This window comes from Atractosteus spatula, chromosome 10, assembly GCF_055471065.1.
Source record: "Atractosteus spatula isolate fAtrSpa1 chromosome 10, fAtrSpa1.hap1, whole genome shotgun sequence".
Taxonomy (NCBI): Eukaryota; Metazoa; Chordata; class Actinopteri; order Semionotiformes; family Lepisosteidae; genus Atractosteus; species Atractosteus spatula.
This window is the reverse complement of record NC_142715.1, coordinates 10742044-10762766: the sequence shown is the minus strand read 5'-3', so window position 1 is coordinate 10762766 and position 20723 is coordinate 10742044. Positions and strand designations below refer to the sequence as shown.

Genomic DNA, 20723 nt, shown 5'->3' with positions numbered 1-20723 from the left:
ACAGTGCTTTGAGATCGGCTTTTCTTATTCTGCAGAACCACCGGCATCGGAATATACTGATCCGCATAAGAAGCGCTTTCGGTTTCTGATCGTTTTTATTGAGCGCTGCTCTAACTTTACATTTGCTCGTACTAGTTTTTCCCATGAAAAAAGACATTTCCCTCATTACATGATTTCACTTTTTTATTTTCAACAAGTAGAAAGAAATAAAATATAATTCCATATAAGAGACACAGGTTGGATGGTTGGTGGTCTAAGGTGTTGCGTTTAGGTTGCAGCTTTTCCTGGAGACCTTTGTTTAAATCCTACTTCTGACAAAGTAGAAACGATAAAATCCCTAAGTAGAAAGCATCTCGCATTTCACGTGTTTAATGTTAATTGTCTCAGCGGTTGCCTCGGTGAATGATGGATCTTCTCTCTTGCAGGGTGACGGCAAACTTCTTCAGAGAGGGGATCTCCCACGCACGGCTTTTCTTCATCAAAAGCGGAGACAAAAGAAACAGACTTCAAACTGAAATTAATTACTTCTTGATCGTTTATGACCGTCTTTAAAAAGCTGAGAGAAGGCGAAAACGTCTTTCGAAATGAGGTAATGTCTGCTGACAGTAAACACAGCTCCTCTTTAGTACTGTGCTAAGTACCCGTTTGTTGCGCGGCAGAACGGGGTACGTTTCTGTGACAGGGCCCTGGTTTATTTTTTTTAAATAGTTGAATCATATTGAAATGTTAAACAACGGAGATAAAGTCGCTGTTGACCAGAATGGCCGAGTGGTTAAGGCGTTGGATTTAAGACTTAATAGACAAATGTCCAGGTGGGTTCAAACCCCACTCCTGGTAGAGTCTCGTAAATATTTTGAAGTGAGAGGTAACTTTTAAGACTTACACTCTATTTAAATGTCATTTTACTTAATTTCAGTTCTCTTCACTCCCTGGGATAACTGAACTCACAATCGCATACTGAAAGCTTTATATGCATTATCTGTGATACAGCTTCTAATAAAGACGGAATGAAACTGTATTAATAATAAATGACATTGTTTTAAATAAACGTGTATTGATAAACTTCATAATTAATACAAGTGGTGTGACAGGAAAGCAAATTAAATATTACAATGATATTCCAAGCAACTGATGCGTAAATTCATTATGTCGTGACAGTTTTATTCCCACTATAAAGGGTAATATTCTAATGTGATCCAGTGTTCCGCTTAGTCTGCTTCTGAATTTCTTCATTTCAATCAGTCCTCTATTTCAGTAACCTCTAGAGGGCTCAGGATTGGGTTCCTTGAAGTTAAGAACAGGTTAATTAAGGAGCTGCAGGCTGAGTTCGTTGTAGTCTTAAATTCAAGAATTCTTCGATTTTAAGAAAAAAGACAGGTATGTTTTGTGTCTCATGGTGATCCTCTTCTCGATCCAAATGAAAGGTTTAATATGATCCCTCTAGAAAAAAAATAAGTCAATTTCCGCCTGGAGTGATTGATGCCCCATCAAACATTGTGTAATATTCCTGGACGTTTATACAGTAGAATCCTGGTTAGTGTCTTAAATTCAAGGTAAACAAGACTAAGGAAACGAGTTGGAAACTTGATGTTAAACTGGGATTTAAATCACCCGGAACATGACACTACATTGGGCAGTATGTGTGAAGAAACAACTCCTGTCATCCCTTCGATAGCTCAGTTGATAAAGCGGAAGACTGTTGTGGAAACAGCGTTGAATCCTTAGGTCGCTGGTTTGACTCCGGCTCGTAGGAAGGTCCCTTTTGTGTACTTTAATCAAAGACAGTAAATAATTTTCACTCAGACGTCGATCAGAAGCTCAATAAACGACGAAGCAGAGGCTCCTGTTCCGAATTCCCCTCACGTCTGATGGTCTTGTTCTAACCGAGATCAATCTAAAGTGGTACAAGGAATTTTAACAAATCTGTTCTTTGAATTCAGGGACTGCTCTGTTTGCTTTTTGCTGACCACATTTATATGTCTAAGGTATGTGTTTAATAGAAGTATATTCTACATCTTTTGCCCACTGGGCCAATTGCTGTTCACGAGCTCCTAGCCCCACTTGTTCCCAGTGGAACCAGCCTGAAGCAGCAGAACAGAGGTTTTGTTTCATTTTTTTGTCTGCTGTTGTAAAACAAGTCATCCCTTAGGGATAAAAACTCTCCCTCGAGTAACGCGTCTCCCGTATTTGCCCCATACGCCCAGGGCTCATCTCTCAGCTGAGTGATCAAAAGCTGAGCTCCAAGATTCTGAATTTCATGTTGGGGTACAACAGATCCTGCTGTGAGATTGGGCAGGGGAGAGCTGGTTGTGCTCCTGAACTAGTCCCTCCTCTCTTAGTTATTCCTGTATTTGCATCACAGTCTATAAACTCCATCAGTGCCCTATTGCTTTTCTTCCAGTTCCCATATTTTGTTATAAAAACAGCTCTGGTGAGTTAGGTATCTAACTCAAATTTCACAAACCTATCCAAAACGAGTTCTGGTACAATTCCTTTTTTACTTGAAGGTCTTTAGCTTAGTTGGCAAGACCTGGGTTCGAGCCTATACAGTGAGGCATGAACTAGGGCGGGAGCGACAAGGACAGAAACCCTAGAACCTGTTACAATAACAAAAGGACAGAAATATATGGGGATAATTTCGAAATCGCAAATATGAGATACCATAGCGCGGTTTTTTCTCACTCCCTGGCGGAAATGGGCTTCATTATTATGTGTATTCTTGATACATCACAAGGAGGTACTGTTCTCTTTATCGTAGCCCCGAACACCTCGTATGGAGTTTGCGTGAGTGAGGTCAGTAACGAGCTCGATCAGACCCAATCTACTGCTTTCATCCAAAACAGCCCTTTATTTGGCTTTAAACTCCACCTGTTACCCCTCACACTCAATGTTTCAGAAAAAGGTTTTAATTTAAGCTTTGCCCAGCAGAGTATTTGAGCAGAGAAAATGAATAGAAGCGCTATTCGCGCCAGTCTAGCACAGTAACCACTAACTCCAATAATAAAATAATAATAATAATAATAATAGCAGCGAAAAAATCCCGGCTTCTGCTTAAAAAAACTTTTAACTTTTAAAAGTTTTTATTGATACACAAGCAATAACAAGTTACACTATTAAGTTCTTACATAAAATTAAATAAAATACAAAAGCGAAGAAAAAACCCTAGACAGATTTTGTGCAAGGCAAGAGGCATCACAAAAAAAAGTTTCCAACATGACCTGCTGAAACATGACCTGTGATCCATCACCACTTGATTGCAACATGCTTGGGCCATAATGTCAACTTCCAGACCCTCTCAGTCTCTTTCTCCCCAAATCTTCTCCGGTGGATTAAAATGTAGTCTCTCAAATAAGACACAGCCTTCTGTATCACTGACAGAGGCAGGGTTTTTTCCATTCTATATACCAATGTAGTTCTAGTCTTCCATAAAGCTTCCCTTAGGCAACAGATGACCTGCCAGGCTTTGCTTTCTTCCGATTTTGATAGCTTCTCAAGTCCATGTCCATAGAGCACTACCTGGGGGTCACTTATACCGCAAGCCAGAAAACACCTTATCCAGCTGTTAGCCAATGTCCACACCTCTTTTGCGATGCCACAGTCCCACAGGACGTGCCGGATGGATTCTTCTTGTCCGCATCCTTCCACTGGACACCTTGATGTCTTCCCCATGCCTCTCGAATGCATCACAGCCCTTGTTGGTAAAACTTCATGTGCAATCAACCAGCACATATCTCTGTGTCTATTCAACAAAACTGTGTGGCCAACCCTTTTCCAAACATGGCTGGGATCCCCAGCCACGAGGCCACGAATGTGACATACTGCACCTCTACCCTGCACAACAAGTTCCAACCTTCTTGCTCTTGTCAACACATCCAGTGCCTCATTCTCCAAATTCTGTTCCCTTAAAAATTTCTTTATGATAAAATAAGAATACGGGAGGTTAAAAGCAACAGGTGCTGTTAAAGGGATCTCTAAAACTTTCAATGTCCTTAAATAAAAACCACACAAAAAGCGAGACATAAAGGATACTTTCCCCCTGTTCCCTACCGCTAAAGACAAATGTAATGATACATATTTGTACATTAGGAAAGTGAACAGTTCAGGCATGCCTTTTCCACCCATTTCCACCTTTTTTTCTACAACCACCCTCTTTACTCTCTCCCATTTTGACCTCCAGAAAAAATAAAAAATAGCCCTCTTTAAAACCAGTAAAACGGACCTTGATGGCATAAAAACAGCGCTGACAAACAACAGTAATGGTAAAATTACAGTCTTGACAACTAAAACCTTGCCTTCCATTGTTAATTCCCGTAAACTCCACAGACCGATCTTGCTTTTGACTTTCCCTACCACCCTCTCCCAATTCCTACTCCCCATCCCATTTCTGTCAAAGTTTATTCCCAAAATCTTTATTTCATCTCTACGAATTGTGATTCCCACATTTTCCTCTTCACTCCAGTTTCCATATTGCATCAGCACACATTTGTTTTTATTCAGCTTGGCCCCTGATGCTCCGCAAAACTGGGTTGTCACCTCCAAGCTATTTCTGACTCCCTTATAATCTGTACAAAAAACATTTACATCGCCCATGTATAGTACAGTTCTCACCTCTTGGGCCCCACTCCCAGGGATTTTAATGCCTTCAATCCCATTCTCCATTCTCAAGGCTTGTGCCAGTGGTTCTATACAGCAAACAAAAAGGAGTGGGGATAACGGACAGCCTTGGCGAACACCGCAATTCACATTAACCACATTTGACATGCTGCCATTAATCATTATTCTACTTCCTATACCCTTATATAATAACCTTACCCAAGTGAGGAACCTGGTTGAAAGCCCCATCTTTTGTAGTACTCTAAACATATACTCATAAGAGATACGATCGTAAGCTTTCTCAAAATCCAAGTTTAAAACCGCCAAACCAATATTCCTCTCTCTCGCATAACCTATGGTATCTCTAATCAGTATCAGGCTGTCCGTGATCCTCCTCCCTGCCACTCCACAAGCTTGATCTGGATGAATGACTTCACTCAGGACAGATTTTAATCGAAGCGTTAAACACTTGGAAAGCAGTTTAAGATCACAATTCAATAAAGTTATCGGTCGCCAATTTGCCAGGTCTGTGCGATCATTCTTTTTGAATAGTAAGATCACAACTCCCGTCTTAAAGCTGTCCGGCAGTTCTTCTAAAAACTCAAATTCTTTAAAAATGGTTAAAAGATCCAATGCTAAAATATCCCAAAAGGCCCTGTAAAACTCAATGGGTAGACCATCCAACCCTGGAGTCTTACCCGTTTTGAAGGTCTTCAAACTTTCCATTAACTCTTCTACAGAAAGGCCTTTTGATAACACAGTATCATCTTTTACACTTTTTGGAATGACTTGCACAAATTTTTCTAACAAATCCTTAGACACTTGTTTCTTTCCAAACAACTCCCCATAGAAATTCTCAGCTACAGTCAACATGTCTTCCATACTAGTTTGCAAAACCCCCTCTCGTCCCTTCAATGCAGACATTAGTCCCCTCCCTACAACCCTTTTCTTGAAAAAGAATCTTGTACATTTTTCACCTTCTTCAAGCTCTTTCACTTTGCTTTGAAACATGATTTTTTTAATCTTTTCTCTAGAGAGATTTAAAAGCTCATTCTTTAATTCTTTGATTTCCTCACTGAAGTCCCACCCCTCTTCTAATAACTTAACATACCTCTGCAATCTCTTTTGTAATCCGTTTTCAACCCTTCGTATCCTAGCCTGTTTTCTCCTCCCCATCTCTATGAAAAATGCTTTTGTACGCTCCTTTACCTCCTCCCACCACTGTGCTCTTGTGCCAAACAGGTCGTACAAAGTCTGCCATTCCTTATATCTTTCCCTGAACCTGCTCCTCACTTCCTCATCCTCCAGAAGTGAAATACTCAGCTTCCACACACCCTTCCCCACAGTAACAACTGTTGGAATAGCAAGTGTACATGACAGTAAACAATGGTCAGAGAAAAAAACAGGGGTTAAGCCTGCAGTTGTGCAAGTAAAATCACGTATCAAAATAAAATCTATACGTGAGGCTTGGGTCCCATTAGACTTGTGCCATGTGAAACCTGCCCTCCCCTGACTATGAAGTTTGAGGGCATCTTTCAGTTTAAAATCTTTACATACAGTTTGCAATAATATTGATGATTTATCAAATTGGACCCGTCTCTCACCCCTCATTCTGCCTTCTCTTTCTAAAAGGCAATTAAAATCCCCAGCTAAAACCAGTGGTTCCCATCCCAATAAATATTCTCTCAATTCCTGAATTAGGACATATCTGTCGTGTGGGCAACTCGGACAATACACATTTAAAAGTTTAAATTTGACATTCATGAAACCCAGATACACCACCAGTGCTCTCCCTGGTTTCACTACAAGGTACTGATGTACCTCTACCATCTTATTTTTAATTAAAACAGCTATACCATCAGATTTATTCTCATTGGACCCACTCCAAATTGATGGGCCCAATGTCCACAGTTCTTCCATATCCTTATAGCTGTTTTTAAAAGGTAATCCACACTCCTGTAACAACATAATATCAGCATTTACCTTACTCACAAATGATAATATAGTCCTTGCCCTTAACTTGGATCGAATGCTTCTCACGTTTATGGACACAATGTTCAGAGCCATACTTAAAGTTAGACCAGGGGAGACTAAAAACTCTGGCTAGAATCATTCAGTCTGTGACACCTACTATACAGGCCTTTTTCTTTTTCCATTTGCTCTCCTTGCCTCCTCCTCCACCACCCCCGCCATCAATAGGATGGTTCTCCACCTGCCCTCCTTGAGTCTCTAGTTCTAAAGCTGGATCAGTAGGATTGGAGAGAACTAATCCCATGGGAGAACCTGCCATCTGAGGACTCTGAAAATGATCTTCCCTCACTTTTCCACTCGGAGTTAGATCACTTTCTAAATCAGATGTCTCAGCAGACCTTTTAGCCTGCACCCTTTGTTCTATACATTCCATTTGAGCGCTTTCAGTCTCCACGGGTGGCAGACGATCAGGAGAGATGCTACCACTCAATTCAGAGTCCACCTCACTTTCCACATTATTATCATTCTCTTCTACCTCAGCCTCATCTCCTTCACTCCATTCTGAACCCTCGCTCTCTTTTCCACTACTTTCTTCAACGTCAACCACATCCAGTTCCTGATCCAGAACCACTGCTCCAGCCCTAAATGCCTCTTCAAACTCTTCCTGCTTTTGCATCGGTCTTCCCAGTTTTGTTCTGTTTGCAAAGGAATTTGGACAGTCTTTAAACACATGACCTTCACACTCACATAGATTGCATTTCCTCAAGCTTGTACATTCAGTATATGCATGTCCAATTTCCTTGCACTTACCACACACCACCTTTGTACAGGCATCCACAAAGTGACCCAGCTCCCCACACCTCCTGCACAGTTTTGGCTGCCCTTGGTAGAACACAAGGCCTCTATTTTCACCTAATTCAATCAAAGAAGGATTGTGTTTAAATCCACCATAACCATTTTTGTCTTCATGCAATGAAATAGGTACTCTCCATGCACAGTTCCAGATGCCATCATCATCCAAGACTTTCTGAGGCTCACCTTTCACTAAACAATACTTAGACAACCATGTCACAATATCTTCCTTCATCACCATCTCATTAAACATGCGAACAATCACAGTTCTATTAGAAAGATCCGTCAGCTTCTGCCATTCAAACATTCTAATCAGGCCCACATCTTTTTTCTCCTCTATTTTTCTCCCAAATTCTTCCAATAACTTTGCCGATTTGAAACTAATGTCAAAACCAATTCCCTTCGGCAAAGTAATTAAGCAATTGACATCTAATGCCTTAACCTTTAACTCTTTCTGTAACACCTTCCTTGAAAAGTCCAACCGTGAAATATCACCCGAGTGAGCCGAGCCCTCACCACTCTTGTACACCAAACGCGCGCAAAAGTAACGGCGCATGCCGACCCTACAGGCCGCCATGGCCGTTACAAATGTGTCAAAACTAAACAAAAACCAAACCTAAGCCTCTTCTGTGCACCAAACCCTATCCCCTTAATCTTATAATCGTACACAAACTCTACTCTCAACTTCTGGGCTTTAACCCTGTAAATCTCCAACACTGGCTGGAGACTTTGGGTACCCGGGCTCAGCGGTTATATAGGACAGGACTCGGCGAGCTGCAGGTGAAACTCATTGCTCTGCGCTCTCCGTGCGGAATGTGCGTCTCCTCCCTCCAGACTCGTCACACCGCCTTCATACTCTACAGCGGGGGAAAAAAAAACTCCCCTTTACTGTCTTCATACATCCCTCTTAAATCCCAGAAACACCGAAACTCCGGGGCGTTTCTGTGAGTCAGTACTGGGTTTTTCTGTTCGAGGTTACAAGCAGAAACAATAAAAGCGCTGAAAGCAGGAAGTTATTTCTGCTCGTAGGCATAAACGTGTAAAAATACATTTTCTGATTCCTAAAACCTAATAAAATCCATGTAAGTTTCCCTTTTGTTCCCAATGCACATAACTGAATATAAACCAGTCACTAGTTCTGGCGCAGTTCTTACAACAAATATACTTACATTACGAACTTTTTTTTCATACGAGCTCTTGCCGTTTTTAAATTGAATATTTTGTTTCAATTCGCTAAATCACACGAAACACCAGCAACACTCATCGTAAGCATCTGACCAATCACATTCCTGAATTTTAAAAGTATTAAGTATTTATTTTAAACTTTTTTTTTAATTTTATACACCTGTTTTACATATTCTTGCCATTTTTGGCATATTGTAAGTGGATTGTAACTTCAAATTGATCATTCCTGAGCTTTATAACTGTGTATCATTTCTTTTAACCTTATTTTAATATTTTTTAATTATTTTTGCATTTTTACAGAACAGGGGGGGGGGCGGGGGGGAATGTACATGAATTTCCTTGTGTGTATCACCAGTGGGAAACTTGGCATTTTTGGATGAATTGCAATCTATACTGCAAGGCCTTAAGACTGATATAGTAATGACTGGAGATTTAAATAACACATTTGATACATCACACAGGAACAGCATAACATCTAAAATGGCAGAACCCTCTAAATCACTGAAAAAATTCAGGCACATTCATAATCTATAAGATGTTTGGTGGTTACTGTGTCCTGCTTCCCTTTCATATTTTTTAGTGTGCACGAATCTGTCCCTCTTCTTTTACTAGTTTTTAAGGAATATTCTGAAATCTCTGATTACAAGATCAAGCCAGAAAAAAATGATGACAATTAGTAGGAAGAAAGATTCAGTACAATGTATTGAAAATGTATCAGGATGGTCAGGAGGCGCGCTGCGAGAATGTCCTGCCCTTGGGAGCCTTTCTGCTCCTGGGCCGTCCTTCCCTGGAATTCTTTAGAATAGTCTCGCACCCCTGGAATTCTCCTTAGAAATTCTCCTTCTGGGAGCTCTGTGTTGCCTGTTTTTACCTGGAGGAACTTCAGCTCATTCATTGGCTGAAAGTTCCATGGGCATCAGAATTCCACGTAGGTTACTCGGCCCTACCAGTCCCTGATTGGTTGATCAAGGTGAGATATGAGTCACTTACTCCTGACACTTAGGAATGCAGTCCAGATATCCATCTGGCACTCCCTAGACAGATAGGCGCCAATGGGTGACCATTGATCATGATAGCTAGGCTTAGCTAAATGCATCCCCATTTGGGAGCTGTCCCTTATCAAAAGAAAACATCTTTAAATCAGCCTGCATGAATAGCTTCTCTGTGGCTGCACCACAGAGATGAAGAGAGAGATGAGGCCTTATTTGGGAAAGCACAGCAACACTTAATTCTGTCTTATTAACAAGCATTGCCGCTACAATTAGTAGGAAGAAAGATACAATGTATTGAAAATGTAATATGTTTTAAAGGATTAAAGGGAAAAGAAATACTTTATCTACGGAAACTAATTCAACTGAGCTCCTCTAAACAATATAGCCTGAAGAATTGCCAAAGCACAATGTATCAATTTGGGTGACACTGGGGGAAAAGGATCACAACATTGAGGACCACAAGGCTTATTTTCAACAGCAAACTCTGTGCTTGAAAATATTTGACAAAAAAAGGAATATTACACGCACGGAAACCAATATTTACCACTAGGGTAGAATGCAGCATAGAACAGTTGATTGAAGGTTAGTGTAACTCTATAGTGCATCACAGAGGTCAGTCTCTTCCCCCTCATTATGCAGGCTGACTTGTTCACAGTGAACTGTCCTCCAGCGATAGTCAGCTGTAATCACCGACGCAGACATGATGTTAATACTCTGACAGCACCTTGGCTGATTTGGTTAAAGTGTTTTCCCCCTGGTTATAAAAACGTCTCAAAATTCTGACACTGAGGTGTGAGACACAATGTAACAGGCTCTCATAATCCCGAAGTACAATAAATTTTACTGTATTGTTTTTTAAATTTGATCCTGTGAACATTGCATGTCCCTCCTTCCTCATTACCAAAACATCTCAATGTCACCAACAGTATGTACATTTGTTATTACAACACTTCACTGTTGCATTTCTGAGTTGTGACATTGTGAACATGGCATGTTAAAGTATATAGAATATCTAGATCAGAACAGGCTAAATGCAATTCATAGTGATTTATCATTTTCTTATTTTCTAAATGAAAAAAAATATTTTTTCAGTGATTATGACACTTCGGTATGATATAAAATATGCTTCAATGACAGAATAAATAATCATGGAAAAAATACCCACAGTGGTATTCATATTTGTGATTATAGGAATGTTAAATATCAGGTGAGTAGCTGTGTCAGCAAGCGTAGGCTGCAAAGGAACAAGTAAAGGACTATTCCTGCTGAAAAGAGAAGAAAAGAATCACAACGTTTCGGCTGTGGAGCCTTCTTCAGGTGTGAGAAAGACAGGGCAGTATGCAAAGATAATTTTCTTTTTATCTTTGCTGACTACAGTTTATCTTTGATGACAACATCAAAGACATTAAGTAATTTTTACTGCTAACAGCTCCACATCAACTTCCTTTTATATCTAACCTCATCAGATCTCTCAACTCCCAACTCTTCCAGTTTCTCACTTCAGAGAAGGATAAAACATTCAATCATCCTCTACAGAGAAAAACCATCAACACCCCTACCACCTCCACAAATCCTAACCTTGTTGTTACTATACCCTCTGACCTTTCCCTTTCAACCCTTTGCATCCTCAGCTGACATATTTTAAAATTACAATAGACTGTATAGTATTTATGTTTAAATTTAAGGTAAATATGTCAAAATATCAAAATCCAACTGCACAGTGCTATCGTAACAATGCTTGTCAAGTTCTCAAACAAACCTGCATTGTATTTTTAATATATTTCAGCAGAGGATTCAACTGGAGTATAAATGACGATTCGACGATCATTTTTCTTGGGTGAATATGGTTTTCTGGGGAGTTACGATGTTGGGCATTATTGGACATTTCCTGGTGATCCTGACACGTGTTAAACACTCGCATTTGTTGCAAATATTAAAATGGCTATGGTTTCGCTGAAAAATCCAATCGACCGAAGACAATATTTACATCGCCAAAGAAACTCGTCCCTGGGTGGAATCGAACCACCAACCTTTCGGTTAACAGCCGAACGCGCTAACCGATTGCGCCACAGAGACTGACATGTAGGTTTTTTTCTCGAATCACAAATTCCCGGTTAAAAAAAAAAATCTCTAACCGTTTATTTTGCCAGCCGGTAATATTTCTTCTGCACTGATAACCAAGAATTGGATTTCATTTTCCGCAAGCTGTGTGAATTTAATCAAAAATAAGTTTTCCAGAAAGGAAATGAACACATGCATTTAACGAAAACAAGCCCTTTGTGAGTGCCCAAAATGGTACGTTCTGTACTACAAGAAAGGAAGAAAGACACAGCTTGGATTTGAATCTCGTTTTTTTGTTTCATAAAGAGGCGCTTTAACCAACTAAGCTACGGTAACAGGACAACCATCACCTTTTACAGCCACTTGGACAGACCGCTCTGAGACATCTGCGTTTAGTAAGCGCTGAACCTGCTCTCAGAGCAAATTGCCTCTTTTACATAGCAGCCCCGACACTGAGAAACGAAGAGAACTGGCTTTAATCTGGCATTTTTCATGTCCAATGCGTTTGACATCTCCCAAGGGCGACAGAGTTCTTTTGCGACACTATTTCTTCTTCTTTTTTCTTTCTGTACGCTTTGATAAAAACGAAAAATCGTGCAAGGGAAAAATGTCCTTTTTTTCATAGAGAAAACGTGCACCAGGAAATGTGTTGAGAAGAAATGATTTAACATGATACGTGACCTAATTTATCGGAGCAATTGCTCACCCAGCAAGGTCTGGAGAGGTTGGAGAGTCTGGTGGATGTGATAATTATACGGTGTTGTGGAAGAAAACAGTCTTTCTCTGAATTCTCAATCAATCGGAATTTCAGTGCGAAACATAAAACCCTTGTCATATTTAAAGAGATTATATTTTAAAACTCATAAAAATCAGAAAACACATGTTTTTCACTTTGAAATTTTAGACGGAGCGGTGCATTACTAGTAGCGGCGCTGAGCACACTATGGGGGAATTCAGGTTATGTGAAATGTCAGCGGTTTAATAAATAACGCGTCTGATTTCGGATCATAAGATTGTAGGTTCGACTTCTACCTGGCTCGTGTAAATTATATTCAAGCTCCTCAGTAATAGATGTCTATTATGTAATGAACTGCACCTGAAAGCAAACGTTGGGTCTGTTTCCTTTGTTTTCCAGCATGAAATAGCAAATCGTTACAAAAAGCACCTGCTAATGTACAATAGCGTTTTTTTTTTTCAAATTACATTTTCAGGCTTCAGACACTTTTTTAATAAAACAAAAGTGTCCGGAAACTCATTAACTTTCAGGTTTGATTGAACCTGAATTAAAAGAAGTTATCTGAAACTTCCGGGATTCCATTCTCTGATGCAGCTGTCTCTAAAGTTGGACGTGATGTTTAGCAGATGTGAACGGTGCGTTTTCTCTTGTGTTCAAGGCTATTCGCTGTGTGAGCTCCACACTGCGTGTCCTGTACTGCTCTATTTTGTTTAGATTATCTATGTGGTGTACAGATAGAACTAAACTGCATGGTGTGAATTCCGTGTTCAGGACCAGCAGAACCTGAAAAACCAATAGCTGACACGTAGTTTTCTGATCTGGAATCAGACGCACTACCGTTGCGCCACGAGTTCACATCTGTCCGTGCCTTTGAATTCCCCAAAGGAGACAAAAAAAAATCCGTTAAGAGCGCTGCTCTTCCGAAGAGAGTCTCTTCTTCCCAGACCACATTTTATTCTTCCTGCGCAGCTCTTGTGCAGGTGTTGTTCTCAATTACAGATCCAGGAACACTGATTTTTTTTTCCTATTTTTTTAAATTAAGTACCCCATGGTGCAACGGTAGCACGTCTGACTCTAAATCCCCAAGTTCATTTTCAAAGTATATCAAAGTATGATACTGATCAGGTTCTGCTGCTACTGAACCCGCAGTCTTCACCTTAATGTTCAATTCCCCAAGCCTTTTGACCTTATATGTCCATCCCTTCTCGTCAAAACTCGTATTTCCACAGGGTACCCTCCAGAAATCGCAGTATAGAATGAAAAAAACTCCAGTAGATCTCGGCCGCTGTTGGTGATTTTCATTTAAAAATAAATTAATCTCTGGAAATTTTACGGAGTGTATCACTTTCACCGAGACCGAGAAGTGTTAAGCTGTACATGAGTCTTTGTGGTTCGGTTGTTAACCAAAAGGGTGGTGGGTTGAGCCCTCCCAGGGACGCTATGAGCCTTTTAATGTACACACCCGTCTCACTTTAACTCCACGGCCGGTCTTGTACCGCAATCAAATACAGAGCCCGTAGGAGGCAGTAAGCCCGCGTATATAGCTCACTGTGTGTATAATGAAGAAGCAGAGGTTAGTTTCTCATCTGCGCGTTACAGAGCCTTACGCAACTCGTACTGTACGAACAGCTAGAGCTTGATCCCTGCACGGGCTATTAGTTGAAAGGCCATTGTAAATGACGTGTAAGAGATTTATAGATAGATACTTTATTGATCCCGTGAGGGAAATTAATAAAGCTTATCCAGCTGGCGTTTATGTTTCACACTAAATTGCGATCTTGAAACCAAAATAATTAGAAATATGGAACACAACCGTTGTTCCCCAAGAAGGAAAGCTGTTTAACACTGTCGTCACTCCTTTTTATTTAACCCAGATTGTGAAGACAACTCTGCCCTATCAAAGGAAAATGTTGCACAAAAGTTGGAAAGCACACTCTGAATCCATCTGTACTGTATACTTGATTTCCGCGATCCGTTCAAGGCTGCTTGGTGCTTCGCTAGCGAGTCATTTCAGGGAAGAAACTCAGTTTAGAGAACTACTGGTGCATTTTCACTCATTGAATTTGATCTTTGTACTCTCTTTTCATTCTCAGCTATAATATTTCAAAATTACAGTTCGGATTTGTTGGAAAACTTCACAGGCATTATTAAGTTAGAACTGTACAATTGTATTTTAATATCTTGGTATATTTACCTTCATTTTAATATGGATGTAACCATAAATGTTGTTCTTTTGTCGTACTTTTTAAAACATTTTAACTGAGGACGCACGACGACTATTATACCATGTGATACATGCAAGACATCTGTAAACGAAGATGTAATTACAGTCAAATTGGCAATTAACAGAAAACCACAAGTTGTATAATATTATTTCTCTATGTCGTTGATTAGTTGAAGGATTTGAAGAAACTATATATTATTCCTCGATATCGATGATCAGTTGAAGGATTTGAAGAAACAGCAGTGATAGCAGGTGATTTTGGTTTTGAACCCATCTTTACACCTCAATAATCCATTTGTCCTCGAAAAAAGAAAAGACAGGCATGTTTTGAGTCTCATAATGATCATATTCTCGATCCAAAGAAACGTATAAATTTGATTCCTTCCGTAGTATTTTGGATTTTCTTACAATGATCTCACGAAGTATTGCCAGGATCTATATCTAGCGTTCGGTACCGATAAAACTGCTGATATTGATTGAGTAGAAATCTATGATGTATTGACAACTTTATCTGAAGCGAGAAGTCCTAGAACACTGCCTATGATGTGTTAGGATTCATACCAAGATATACTTTTTGTTTTCAACCCAAAATGCTGCTATTGCATTACACATTATATGAACATTACCAATTTTGGTAGCTTCTCTGCGCGATTTTTCAAAACTGAAACTAATTACAAAATTACATAAGATCAACCATGACAAAAACATATAAATCAGGACTAATATTAATATCAACTGATGTTACTACAGAAAAAAACTACAGTTAAAATTTAACTGAAATATTAATAAGACTATGCAAGCCTAAAAAGTAGAACAATTAAATTTATATAACTTTTTTTTGAGAAATGGGCTCACACACCGGAAGACACTAACGTTTCTCTTCGTTAGAGTATGTGAATAACAGTTTAACTAAAAATGTTTGGAGTCCAGAGGGAGGACTCGCTCACTGAATGATCTCTCAAGAAATCCCTGGTGAGATTCAACAGGTGTTTTCTTCAACAGCCACTAAAAGTCTGATGACCTTCTCTGGATTTTCTGAATATGACGTTAAATTAGTTCAAATCATTTGGTAGTTAACAGAACGAAATGCTTTGGAGGTACATTTAAAACAGCAGAGCAACACTGTAGCACTTCGTGTGTGACTGAAATTAATTGTGTAAAACTGGCTCTCTATGAACACGAGCAAAGAGTTCTCACTCACCAGAAGATTGCGATGTGAGCACAGTAATATAAGACACCTGGAGATGCCGGGGATGGAACCCGGGACCTCATACATGCAAAGCATGCGCTCTACCACTGAGCTACATCCCCTAGCCTACCGATGGTGGAACTGACGTAAAGATGTTCATATGTTTACTGAACACAATCCACCCTTCACGAAGAATGCCTGCAGTTTCCCACTTTCGCGTTTCTTCTACTACAAAGTAAATTAATGGGAATGAAGAAATAAGGAAGGGAAAATAATCGCATCGAAGCTTCCAGAGACTGGGCAAAATGAATAATTTATTTTTATATCCAGTCACATGGGCGACGGTGGTTGATTCTTCAACGGGGGGGGTGCGTTTTTCTACCTCCTTACTCGATTGTCTTTCAATTATGTTTTCCTTGAAACCTTTTTGCATCTTTTAAGTGCTTGCGATTAAATTACGCATAGAAAAACACCAGTACAGTTGATGTTCATGGACCGATGCACACAACTCCAGTGATAAAGCCCTGTCTGTAAATATTGTAGAAGAACGTTAAAGGGCGAAACAACGCTCCAACCACGTGAATGGTAACAAGAAGGATCGTGTTCTTATTTAATATGTGCTTTTGAATTGCCTTGTCAATACACACAGGCTTTAGAGATGGACAAATAATTTACAGTGGTGTTTGTAAACAAAGATGGAACATGTTATTTCTATACCAGGAAGAAAGGAGCAGACTCTTAAACTTTAAGAGGCAGAAACAACACCACATCACAGCTAACACTAATTAAAACGACATCACAACAGAAGAGTGAAGCCTTGAGTGAATCAAATCAGTTTTTGTTGGTCGTCTGTGTCTTCATAACTTTGTAGGTGAGAGAGAGGATTGCGAAAATGTGCAGGTGCTTCTCAGAAGTGCGTTGGTGGTATAGGTTCCTTCAAATAACTGAGCCAGTGCATCCCAAATCTTTTCAAGATGATCTGTGATCTTGTAACACATCTCCTGAAACAAACATTCGAGGTAGGAAGCATGCTCTTAAACACCAAAACACTCAAAAAGGAAGAAGCAAATCTCTGTACACAAGACGGCAGTGCGATATTAGAATTTCTGAGTTCTTGATGAATTCAGGCTCCTTCTCAGAGGTCCTTGCTCGCCAAATAACTTTGCATCTGAGGAAGAGCACCACGGAATAAAACCCAACTCAACAAGCGAGCGCGTTTGTTGCTCTTGCTCTTAATGCAAGGAGCTGTTTTTTTTTTCCTCGCAATAATCATTATTAACCAGAAACAGCAGCACAGGTAGGTCGCATTTGTGATTATGTCACTTCTCTGCTTCAGCAAGGTCAATAAAAGACTCTGAAAGTAGTAAAGCAAAACTGAACTCAAAATTATATTAGGAATTCTGAGCGATATCTCCATACAGGTAATCCAATAAGAACGTTGAAATATTTGAATATCATCTCTCTGTATATTGCGCTGCTTTTTACCCAGAGTAAAACTATTGGATTGAAGGAATGCTAACCGCTGGGTTAAAATGTATAGTTGTTATTTGGAGAAATCTATAAACTCGTGATCGTTTATGTTTTAAAAGACAGCACAGGAAAAAACGACAGTGCTTATTATTTTCCGGAGATGGAGCACTGATGACCTATCCGAGCTAATTGATAAAGCCCACCCAGTGGATACACTAGCAGAACGTCAAAGAACATTCACCTTTGTATCCAAAGAAACCACAGGAACAACATCAGGAAGCACAATCAATTCCCCTTTTAAATCTTTCCTGTAAGTTATGCTATGTGAATTCATGAAGTTAATCCTCTGAAATCTTTTGACCATGAACAAAGTATTTCCGATGGAGCGCTTTGTTCAAAGATTTAATAAGCTTTACCCCTGCCAATGATTCGGCGTGAAGAATTAAAAGTTTCACAGACAAAAGCAGCTCACCACCACAGCCAATATTAAATGTACTTGCCGGTACACTATCATCTGCACTGCCTCAAAAGTGATCTCGGCAGATGTTGTTCCCTACATAAAGCTGAACATGCCAAAGAGAATTTATGTTAAGAAAACAAAATATTTTTTCTGCCTTGATGTTAAGCCTGTATTTTAGAAAGTCTATCTCTAAACACCTCCCGCAGCCTAACAAAAGGTGCTTTTACTGATCGTATTGCAGGTCTTAAAACATTAACATTTTGCAGCCGTGGGATTCAAACCCACACCCCCAGAGAAACTGGAGCCTAAAATCCAGCAACTTAGACTGCTCGGCCACACTACCTTCCTCCACACCCATCTTCCTCACATTGCTGGCTTGGAAAATGCCGGGGGCTTCAGCTCTTGTCGTCGGATCTAATGATATCATGACATGTGGAAGTGACTGCACCTTCATCTTCCGAGATACTTTCAATAGCACAAACACTACTTTCACCGGCACAAAGAGCAATAACGAAGGAGGTGGGATTCATCCTTTGTGCTGTTTGTAGGGGCGCAACTCTATGGTGATCTACTGACTTGAAAAGCAAAATTCAAAATCCTCTGCTACTACTATTGCTTTTTTCATAGTTTCTTCAAATCCTTCATTTGAACGTAGATTTTAAAGGATATTGATGATAATACCACATAAATTGTGGTTTTCTTGTGATCGCCAATTTTATTCAAATACCAGCCATTTTTACAGTTCCTTGCATGTTTCACAAGGTATAATAGCCCCCCTCGCATCCTCAGCTAACATATTTTAAAATGACAATAGATTATACAGCATGTATGTTAACATTTATATTAAAATATATAAATAAAATAAAGTAAAGACACCAAATAACATACAGTGCTAACCCAATAATTCTTGTCAGGTTCTCCAACAAATCTGCATTGTTATTTTAACATGTTTCAGCTGAGGGTGCAACAGGAGTATAAATGAATTTTCTCGCCAGCCATTCAAAGACCAAATTCCATGAGTGAATATTATTTTCTCAGACGTTGCCGGCATTGGACTTTGCCGGTGGTATTGAATTATGTCCACAACTATTGTAGTAGTTCCTTCTTGAAGTTCGACACGTGCAAAGCACTCGTAATATCATAGGCGTTAAAGTTCGCTGAGTCTATTCGAGTCATGGTGTGTATCCCTGCCTATCATTGGGAGACGGGTAGCTTTTTTACACTCAGATTCCAATCTTCAATGCTTTGTGTGAGAGCTTACATAACTTTCATTTTCTCACATTTTCTGACGACTGTTCCAAAGGGGCACCCTGACAATTCTGAATACTTTTCAAAAATCTGCCTGCATATTTGATTATTGTCACTTCATTTAAAAAAAGTTCAATATTGATCATAACTAAAGAAAATAATGATCACGAACAAAAAAGGGATAAAGATGCGAGTCAATCTTGAATCTGAGCTGGGTGACACGGGCTTCTGTTCTGATATGGTTGTACAAGAAACAGGAGGAATCGCCAGTCTCCTGTAGAACGTGAGATGAATCAGGAGTGAGACATTTCGTATACTCGTGCATATGTCAACGCCTGAACTACATCGTAAAACTAACATTAAGTTGTCAGAGACATTCATTTACAGTGCCTTGCGAAAGTATTCGGCCCCCTTGAACTTTTCAACCTTTTGCCACATTTCAGGCTTCAAACATAAAGATATAAATTTTTTATTTTATGTGAAGAATCACCAACAAGTGGGACACAATTGTGAAGTGGAACGAAATCTATTGGATTTTTGAAACTTTTTTAACTAATAAAAAAATGAAAAGTGGGGCGTGCAAAATTATTCGGCCCCTTTACTTTCAGTGCAGCAAACTCACTCCAGAAGTTCAGCGAGGATCTCTGAATGATCCAATGTTGTCCTAAATGACTGATGGTGATAAATAGAATCCACCTGTGTGTAATCAAGTCTCTGTATAAATGCACCTGCTCTGTGATAGTCTCAAGGCTCTGTTGAAAGCGCAGAGAGCATCATGAAGACCAAGGAACACACCAGGCAGGTCCGTAATACTGTTGTGGAGAAGTTTAAAGCCGGATTTGGATACAAAAAGATTTCCCAAGCTTCAAACATCCCAAGGAGCACTGTGCAAGCGATCATCTTGAAATGGAAGGAGTATCAGACCACTGCAAATCTACCAAGACCTGGCCGTCCCTCTAAACTTTCAGCTCAGACAAGGAGAAGACTGATCAGAGATGCAGCCAAGAGGCCCATGATCACTCTGGATGAACTGCAGAGAACTACAGCTGAGGTGGGAGAGTCTGTCCATAGGACAACAATCAGTCTTACACTGCACAAATCTGGCCTTTATGGAAGAGTGGCAAGAAGAAAGCCATTTCTCAAAGATATCCATAAAAAGTCTCGTCTAAAGTTTGCCACAAGCCACCTGGGAGACACCCCAAACATGTGGAAGAAGGTGCTCTGGTCAGATGAAACCAAAATCGAACTTTTTGGCCACAATGCAAAACGATATGTTTGGCGTAAAAGCAACACAGCTCATCACCCTCAACACACCATCCCCACTGTCAAACATGGTGGTGGCAGCATCATGGTTTGGGCCTGCTTTTCTTCAGCAGGGACAGGGAAGATGGTTAAAATTGAGGGGAAGATGGATGCAGCCAAATACAGGACCATTCTGGATGAAAACCTGTTGGAGTCTGCAAAAGACCTGAGACTGGGACGGAGATTTATCTTCCAACAAGACAATGATCCCAAACATACAGCAAAATCTACAAAGGAATGGTTCACAAATAAACGTATCCAGGTGTTTGAATGGCCAAGTCAAAGTCCAGACCTGAATCCAATCGAGAATCTGTGGAAAGAGCTGAAAACTGCTGTTCACAAACGCTCTCCATCCAACCTCACTGAGCTCGAGCTGTTTTGCAAGGAAGAATGGGCAAGAATTTCAGTCTCTCGATGTGCAAAACTGATAGAGACATACC

At 39.9% G+C, this 20723-nt stretch overlaps 2 non-coding genes across 2 annotated transcripts; both read right to left on the bottom strand.

The window, feature by feature from the left end:
- Window positions 1-11595: 11595 nt before the first annotated feature.
- Window positions 11596-11669, bottom strand: trnan-guu (transfer RNA asparagine (anticodon GUU)). The gene has a single exon. It is a non-coding gene; the product is annotated as a tRNA-Asn (tRNA).
- Window positions 11670-15853: 4184 nt separating this feature from the next.
- On the bottom strand, window positions 15854-15925 carry trnaa-ugc (transfer RNA alanine (anticodon UGC)). The gene has a single exon. It is a non-coding gene; the product is annotated as a tRNA-Ala (tRNA).
- Between the last annotated feature and the right edge of the window lie 4798 nt (window positions 15926-20723).